The sequence below is a fragment of the Danio rerio genome, chromosome 12 (assembly GCF_049306965.1).
Source record: "Danio rerio strain Tuebingen ecotype United States chromosome 12, GRCz12tu, whole genome shotgun sequence".
Taxonomy (NCBI): domain Eukaryota; kingdom Metazoa; phylum Chordata; class Actinopteri; order Cypriniformes; family Danionidae; genus Danio; species Danio rerio.
The window spans coordinates 47,788,709-47,797,500 of record NC_133187.1 but is presented as its reverse complement, the minus strand read 5'-3'; the positions used below and the strand labels follow the sequence as shown (position 1 = coordinate 47,797,500).

The following is an 8,792-nucleotide window of genomic DNA, read 5'->3' as shown; positions in this document are numbered from 1 at the left end:
GTATTTAAATATACCCATCTCTCCAAAGCTAATGAGATTAAGCAAATGAAAGTAGTTGTGGCTTTGTTTAACTGAAGAAAGTTTTGGCACATCCACCTGTTCATTTCATCAATGCATTAATGAATAGAGCATTTTCAACACACTACATATTTCAACCCAGGCTCACTTTGGAAACGTAATCCCGCGGACATTTCTGGAGACCGCGGAATACGTCCCGGCGGGTACGTACGGCTGCAGTTTTTGTTTATGTGAATCCGCAAGTCTTTTAGAGCAGGCACTGTGACCCTCTGACTGTTGGATAATTCAGTGCAGCATCATAGGTAATGCAGTTTTCTGCATAACTCAGCTATCGGTTTGATTCAAGATTTCCTAATCTATGAATATTAATAGCATAGAATTCAAGGTAAGTTTATTTCTATAGCTCATTTTATACACAGTGACAATTCAAAGTGCTTAACATAAACAAGAATAAAAAGACAGGTATAAGAAAATAAAAAAAAAACTGATAATAAAAGTGATTTAAACTGATAAAAACAGATTAAAATGTGTTTAAAACAGGTTATAAAAGAATGAAAAAGAAAAGAAAAACAGTGCGATCTGTCGGACGAGTGCACATTCAGCAAAGGCACAGCTAAACAGATGTGTTTTTAGTCTTGATGTGAGTGTACCTAATGTTGGAGCACATCTCATCATTTGTGGAAGCTGATTCCAGCAGCAGGGGGCGCTGTTAGTAAGCTGATTCACCCTGCTTTGACTGAACTCTTGGAATTTTTTAGTTTGAATGATCCTAATGATCTGAGTGATGTAGGTTTGAATTCAGTGAGCATATCTGTAATGTATTGAGCTCCTAGGCCATTTAGTGATTTATTTAGACGAGTAATAATACTTTAAAATATATTCTAAATGTAACTGGGAGCCAGTGTAGAGACCTGAGGACAGGTGTGATGTGCTCTGATTTTCTGGTTCTGGTCAGAATCCTGGCTGCAGCGTTCTGGATGAGCTGTAACTGTCTGACTGCCTCTTTTTGCCTTTTAGTCCAATACAGTAATCCACTCTGCTGCTGATAAAAGCATGAACAATTTTCTCCAATCTTCACTGGAAACAAAGCAACTGGTTCTTGCAATGTTTTTAAGATGATAGTATCCAGAGTCACACCAAGATTGTTGACCTTATTTGTTGTTGCTTGACCCTTAGTGCCAAGGTACGCATTCACCTTGAGAACCTCATCTCTGTTCTCTTAACGCAATGACTTCAGTTTTCTCTTTGTTTAACTGAAGAAAGTTTTGGCACATCCACCTGTTCATTTCATCAATGCATTGATAAATAGAGCATTTCCAACACACTACATCACATTTCCAACACACTACTATTTCAACCCAGGCTCACTGTGGAAACATAGTCCCGCGGACGTTTCTGGAGACCGCGGAATACGTCCCGGCGGGTACGTACGGCTGCAGTTTTTGTTTATGTGAATCCGCGAGAGGCCGCTGTTGTGCGATTTTTCGCATCTCAAACGCGTCTCGCGAGTGCGGTTCTCACGTGAACCCACCAGAGGGCGCTGTCCGACTGACCAGATGATTGACTGCGCGACCGGCCAATCGGCCGACCCGCCCTCCTCCTTCCCTGAACCCAACCAATTTTAATTCGACCCGGCCGCCCGCCCGCTCGCTTCCCTAAACCCGAACAACAGTTTACAAAAGCTGTCCAAAAAAATATAATCCCTGATTTTTTTTTTTTTCTACCGTGTTTTCGGATTTCACCGCGTTCTAACCCGGTCACGAAACTCGTTCACTTAATTTTTGGGATTCTATTTTTGTCTTACCTGATTGCTGGAACCGCTTATCCCCGGACTCGAAACCGATCGCCGTGGTCAACTCCTCTCTGCATCTCGAGCCTGCCGACGTACACGGTGAGCTGAGTAGACAAACGGGTTGCAGCGGGGAAACCCACAAGGAGGTAAGGCAAGCGCGAAAGGGAACAGCGTCACACCGCCCCGCAGCGTTCGCTTGAAAAAAATAAATGCAGCCGTACGTACCCCCCGGGACGTATTCCGCTGTCTCCAGAAACGTCCGCGGGACTACATTTTCAGAATGAGCTTGGATTGACATATTTGCACTACTGTCACTTATGGTTTGTTTAATATATATATATATATATATATATATATATATATATATATATATATATATATATATATATATATATATATATATATATATATATATATATATATATATATATATACATACATATATATATATATATATATATATATATATATATATATATATATATATATATATATATATATACATATATATATATATATATATATACATATATATATATATATATATATATATATATATATATATATATATTTATATATATATATATATATATATATATATATATATATATACATATATATATATATATATATAAAATATGACCTTGACTTTTTTTTTTAATATTACTGACACCAAATGTTAAAAAAAATTCAAGCAGTGTTTGAAAACTTTATTTGTGTTTGTTTGAAGCAATGGAAACCATAAATTATTAAATGCCTACATATCCAGATTCAATTTAACCTCAGTTGGAATTGTCATTCACAAGTTTCTACAAAAATAAAGCAAGTAATATTCAGCGTGCTACACTCACCGGCCACATTATTAGGTACCAGATTGGACCCCCTTTTGCCTCTAGAGCTGCTTTAATCTTTCATGGCTGAGATTCAACAAGGTACTGGAAATATTCCTCAGAGATTTTTCTCCATATTGACATAATAGCATCACACAGTTGCTGCAGATTTGTCAGCTGCACATCAATGATGTCAATCTCCCGTTCCACCTCATCCCAAAGGTGCTCTATTGGATTGAGATCTGGTGACTGTGTAGGCCATTTGAGTACAGTGAACTCATTGTCATGTTCAAGAAACCAGTCTGAGATGATTCACGCTTGATATGGTGCGTTATCTTGCTGGAAGTAGCCATCAGATGAGCCTCTTTAAACCCTAGAGATGGTTGTGCATGAAAATCTTAATAGATCAGCAGTTTCTGAAATACTCAGACAAGCCTGTCTGGCACCAACAACCATGCCACGTTCAAAGTCACTTAAATCCACTTTCTTCCTGCCTTGTGATGCAGTTAGACATGTACCTATTGAAGTGGCCGGTAAGTGTATATGTAATTTTAATTCTAATGTTAAGTTAAAAATATTTACAAGTTCAGTACAAAAAGATATATATATATATATATATATATATATATATATATATATATATATATATATATATATATATACATTAATAAAATTCTAAATTTCTAAATCTAATAAATGATTAACAGCTAAAATATCCACATGCAAGGTTCATCCAGACATATAAATAGTGAGTTGCAGTTTCTCCATCTCAGTTAGTCTTTTATTTCTCTCGCTCTCTCTCCAGCGTGTCATTATTGTGCTGCAGTGAGTGTGAGTGTGATTAGTGTCATTAGTCTCTCTGTGTTTCATTAAATCACGTCTCGCGAGCTCCATCAGTCCTGCTGTAATGGCTCCGGCTAAATTTATTCTCTCTCTCTCTCTTACTCTCTCTGTCTCTCTCTTTTGTGCCGACAGTTACCAGGCAACAGGCTTGAAGTTTTGTGCACATGCTCAGTGTGAGAGTGATTGAGCGCTGTTTTTCACCCATTTTATTGCAGGCTTTTTCCACATCTTTTGTTTCTTCATGTGGCATTTAACAGCAGTGTTGTCTTGTGATGATTTGGAGATGTCTGGGATTGTTAAAAGGCAATTTTGACGCCAGAATTGGAGGATTAGAAGAGATTCTCTTGAATAATACATTAGGGATTCAGTGGTGAATAAATTAATGTATTTTATATGAGGGGAAAGATATCGCACGCACAGCAAAATCAGGACAGGTTTTGATTTTCTTCCAAACTTTTTATTAAATACAGGAGTTTTTAGTATTTATTGAAACATTTTTATACACAGTTGAAGGCAAATTTATTAGCCTTAATAAGAAATATATGAAGAGTTCAGATTCAAAACCCTCTAAACCCATCAGACCTCTTTTCTTGTAAATGAGCATTTTCAGGCTTCTCTGATTACTTTCAGAAGTTTAATTTTATAGATAATGATGATGTTATTAGATGATAAATTAACTTATTTTCAAAAATGTCACGTTAGACAATTGTTTGGTCTTTAACAAAGTAGTTTTTCTTTTGCGTCAACACCAGCTAAATCCACTCCTTGCTTTTTTTGCAAAATCCTCTAAATCCACCCATTGAGACAAGACAGTGTAATTAGTTGAAAATCACTAAAGATGCAATTAGAGATTATTTTACTAAACATAAAACACATTACACAAACCACCTAAAATACTTAAATCTGTCTAGTAAGTGGTGGTTCATTCCACTGTGATAAACCAGGGAAAAAGCAGAAGGAAAATGAATGAAGGAAATCTGTCAAGTGCATTAATCAATAACATTAAAACCGACATTAATTAAATCTGAACAATCTGTTGTCATTTCTGATATTTGGGATTTAGATTAGGTTAGTTTAAAACTTTATTAATCCCCTTGGGGCACTTCATTTCGACATGGTGGTGCTTCACATGTAGTATAACAAGAATGACACACTTAACGCAATAAACATCTTAAACACTTACAAGCAGGTACTAAAAACAAATAATAGTCCATCGATTAACTACATCTGTTACATAACCTAATTGCTTCAGGCACAAAAGTAAATTTATAACGATTTGTGGAACATCTTATTGTCCTTAGACATCGACCAAGGGACATCCACCAAAAATGTTTATTTAAAGGGCACTTATGGTGAAAAATCTACTTTTAAAGCTGTTTGGACAGACATGTGTGTAAGTATAGTGTATATACTGTCATATTGAGGTGAAATAAACACACCTAGTCTTTTGCATCTTAACTCTTCATATATAAATATATATATATATATATATATATATATATATATATATATATATATATATATTTTGTTTATTTGTCAATCTGAAAAAGTAGAAGCGAAAGAGGGAGAAGCTTTGTGGGTTGGGTTTGTGTTGGTGCATGGTCTAACAGGGTTGTGCTTATTCTCTTCATCAGTTCTGGGTGTGTTTTGAGCATAATGTGCATGAAACCATTTAGAGTCTCGTCTCCCATTCCCTTTATGAGTAAGTTGCATCGCACCATGGCCCGTTTGCTATTTAGATGGCGGACTTTGTAAATGGAAAAACCGAAAGCTTCCTTAGCGAGAAAACGGTTTAACAGAGCATCTGCAGCACAAGGATAAAGAACGAGCCTCCTCCATTCAGCCTCTTTACTTTTTTCTTTACTTTCACTTTTTACTTTACTCCTTTACTTTTGTGGGTAGGAAACGGTGGAAACTCACTCAACTGAAGACATCCATCAGCCTACTTTAATTTTGTTTAACCTCAAATATTTGTTGTAAATTCAGTTCTAATTTCCAGCAAATTAATAAATGAATAATATTAAAGAATATTAACGAGTTATAGCCAAACACACGTCCTATTCTTATGCCCCATATGGTGATGCAGCTGTACATCTTGTGCTTTATTGCGCAGGGTGTATGGTAGGGTTGTTTAATTTTGTTTCAAACCAGTTTAATTTTTTTTGTTGTTGTTGTTGTTGATGCAAAAAACAGAAGAACTTTTGAAGAATGTTGGAAACCTGTAACCATTGACGTCTGTAGTATTTGTTTTTCCTACTATGGAAGTCAATGGTTACAGGTTTCCAACATTCTTCAAAATATCTTTTTCTGAATTATTCTCAACTAATGAGGTGTTATTGTGTTTTAAGAAGGTATAAGGAATAAATATGCTCAGATTACAAGAAATCATTTGGGATTGGTCTGTAAAAGCAGCTGGTTGTGGTTTGTGGAGGTGAATTGAAGGTTTCTGGGCTGTTTGTGGAGCTGCAGATTTTCAGCTTGTCTTCTTGCAGGACTCGGTCGAGCTTTTTTCCCCTGAGAAGCATCACGAGGACGGGACGTTGAGTGTCCTTTCTCAGAGAAAGACACCATTAAAGGGTCTTTTAAGTGACCTCAGACAATCGATGTGTGTGTTCATGAGAAATATTACACCTCTGAGTGTACAGAATGTGGCGAGAGACCTCATAAAACAGCCCACAGACAGGAACATTCACACTTACACCACTTTATAAAGCTCCTACTCTATATTTTATGCTTGCATTCATGCCAAAAAATTTAAAAATAAAAATTTAAAAGGAATATTTAAAAAATATTATAAATAAAGAATAAGCTAGTTGCCGAGGCCATAGCAAGTTGCAATAACTTTAACTTGATGCAAATAAAACTAAATCTGCATGAAAACTATATAGATAAGTTTAGTCAGTTTATTACTTCAGCTTCAATAAATACATTTAAAAAGTTGCCAAACTAATAGATTAAAAATAAGTTTAGTATGTTTAATTTGTTTTAAATAATGGAAATTCCACATTGCAAAGAAATAAGGAAAGAATGTACAGTGCGCAAGGAAAAGAATGAAGGAAGGAAGGAAGGAAGGAAAAATGAAGGAAAGAAAAATGAAGGAAGAAGAAGAAAAGAAGAAAAATAAAGGAAAATAAACTAATATAAGCATGGAAAGAAGGTAGGAAAGAAAGGGAAAAAGGAAAGAGAAAAAAAGGAAAAGTAAATGTAAGCAAGGAAAGAAGGAAAAAGAAAGTGGAAGGAAGGAAGGAAGGAAGGAAGGAAGGAGAAAAATAAAGGAAAAGAAAATAATTTAAGCATGGAAGGAAGGTAGGAAAAAAGGAAAAGAAGGAAAGAGAAAAAACGGAAAAGAAAGAATGTAAGGAAGGAAAAAGAAAGGGGAAGGAAGGAAGAAGGAAGGAAGGATTAAAATATAGGAAAATAAAATAATTTAAGTGTGGAAGGCAGGTAGGAAAGAAAGGAAAAGAAGGAAAGAGAAATGAAAGGGAAAGAAAGAATGTAATCAAGCAAGGAAGGAAAAAGAAAAAGAAGGAAGTATGGAAGGAGAAAAAATAAGTAATAAGGAAATATTGTACAGTAGTGATGCGCGGATGTCGGTAATATCCGCGGGCGCTAAACATAACATAACATAGCTGCTGTTTAGACTGAAGTGGCTCCCTTTTGTTATCTTGTTCCTGTATCTGTAAAAGCTAAAATGTCTTTAGCTTTTGCTCATCACGTCTAAAACAAAGAATCCAATTATTAAATTGACGATCGGATGCGGGGGGTGTGGATACAAGTATCAGGCGGGTGGTGAGTGGATGATTAGGTTGAAGCCGCGGATTCGGGTGTCATTTCAGCTGATCCGAGCATCTCTAATGTACAGTAAGCAAGGAAGAGAAGTAAGGAAGGAAGGAAGAAGAACAATAAAGGAAGGAGAAAAAGAACGGAAAAAATGTACGCGAGGAAGGATTGAAAAGGGAAAGAATGTAAGGAAGGAAGGAAATAAAAGAAAGGAAAAGGAAATATAAGTAAGGAAAGAAGCAAAGTAAGTTTAGTATATTTATTTTGGTTTTAAATAATAGAAATTCCACCTTGCATTAAGTGAAATAAGCATAACTAATCAAAATAACACACACATGCATACTGTACATACATACATACATACAGTATATACATATGCTATGTGTGTTACATACTGTATAAAATATTATAATTAACACACACATATCAATACAGTGTACACTATATTTGTGTTTATTAATTATAATGTTAATGGTTGTTTCTTGTCATAAACATTAATAATTTCATGGTCATTTCTGTGTATTTCTTTGAATGTAAATGTCATTTTGATTTGACTCATTTCTTTATAACACGCTTGTCTATCATTCATCTTGCATACTAATTAGGCATTAATATGTAAATGCAGGCATTCACATGTTAAGTCAACAGTAAGTGGCATTCTTAGCGCATGTAATTTGCATAATGTAGAGATTTTCAGAGGACAAATATTTTAAGGAAGGTAGAAAAGCAAGGAACTAAATAAAGGAAGGAAGGAAGGAGAAAAATAAAGGAAAAGAAAAGAATTCAAGAAAGGAAGAAAGGAAGAAGAAAGGGAAGGAAAGAAAAATAAAGGAAATGGAAGGAAGGAAAGGAAAAAAATGTAAGCAAGGAAGGAAAAAAGAAAGGATTAAGGAGGAAAATATGATGGAAAAGAAAGGAAAAGGAAAGAATGTAAGGAAGGAAGGAAGGGAAAAGACAGGAAAGAATGTAAGCAGGGAAGGAAGGCAGACAGGAAGGAAAGAATGAAAGGAAAGAATTTTGGCAAGGAAGGGGAGGAAGGAGTGAACAAAGGAAGGAAAAGAAAAAAAGACAAAAGGAAAGAATTTAAACATGGAAGGAAGAAAGGTAGAAAAGAAAGGGAAATAAGGAAAAAGAAAAAAAGAGAAGGAAGGAAGAAAGGAAAGAAAAAGAAAAGGAAGGAAAGAAAAAAGTAAAAGTAAAAATGTTAAAAGTAAAGAAGGAAACAAAAAGAAAAGAAAAGATTGGGGAGGAAAAAACAAGGGAAAGAAAGTAAGGAAGGAAGAAAAAAATAAAGAATCCAGGGAAGAAGGAAGAAAGGAAGGTAGGCAAAAAAGGGAAAAGAAAATCTAAGCAAGCAAGGAATGGTAAGAAGGAAGGGAGGTAGGGTGGAAGAAATGAAGGAAGAAGAAAAATAAGGGAAAAGGAAAGAATTTAAGCAAGCGATGGAGGGTAGGAAAGAAAAGGGAAAGGAAAGAGAAAAAGGAAAGAAGGAAGGAAAAAGAAAAATTGAAAGAGTGTAAGCAAGGATT

The 8,792-nt window shown here is 35.2% G+C and overlaps 1 protein-coding gene across 3 annotated transcripts in view; it reads left to right on the top strand.

Annotated features, from left to right (window-relative positions):
• Positions 1–8,792, top strand: part of LOC101886286 (PH and SEC7 domain-containing protein 1) — a 166,610-nt gene that overhangs the window by 132,466 nt on the left and 25,352 nt on the right. The window lies entirely within an intron of this gene.